Here is a 608-nt window from a genome sequence, read left to right as displayed (position 1 = left end):
GAACCCGGCAGAGTTCTAGAATGTTGCTGCAGTTCACTGGGAATTCTATAATTCTAATTCAAATCAGCATTTTCTTGCTCATTCCAAACAAACAGCTATATCTCAAATATAAAAAGAAATTGACAATCACAAGTTTTTCCATTTAAAAAAAACACAACTTTCCCTTTAATTTGGTACCAAATACATGGCAAGGCGATGCAGGGCGTCTCCTTCAGCGTCATTCAAAGTATGACAACAAAACAGATCCTTACTATCTTGGCTAACGATAAGCTTTCAAAATCCATACAAAACCTCCAGCGCCTCAACCCACACAGTAATAAGATCAGACAGTAATAGTCGCCAAACAAATATGGAAAAAGTTGCCAAACTTATATGGATAAAAGTCGCGGCGACCCGGCCGGTCCTCCTACCGACTCTTCGGCGCTCCGCCTCCCGGAAAACAGCGTCCGTCTCCAGCGGTGAGAGCAGGCGGGTCCCGCTGTTTAGTGAAGGTGATCTTGTGTCTTGTTTTATCGAGCAAGAACAAGCGATTTCCATCAAAAGACTTCAACTCACAATGTCTTCGTAACTTTCCACTACACACGGCGGGTCAGGTTCTGTCTCACAGC

The sequence above is a fragment of the Centroberyx gerrardi genome, chromosome 23 (assembly GCF_048128805.1).
Source record: "Centroberyx gerrardi isolate f3 chromosome 23, fCenGer3.hap1.cur.20231027, whole genome shotgun sequence".
Classification (NCBI taxonomy): domain Eukaryota; kingdom Metazoa; phylum Chordata; class Actinopteri; order Beryciformes; family Berycidae; genus Centroberyx; species Centroberyx gerrardi.
Note: the sequence above shows the minus strand (reverse complement) of the source record.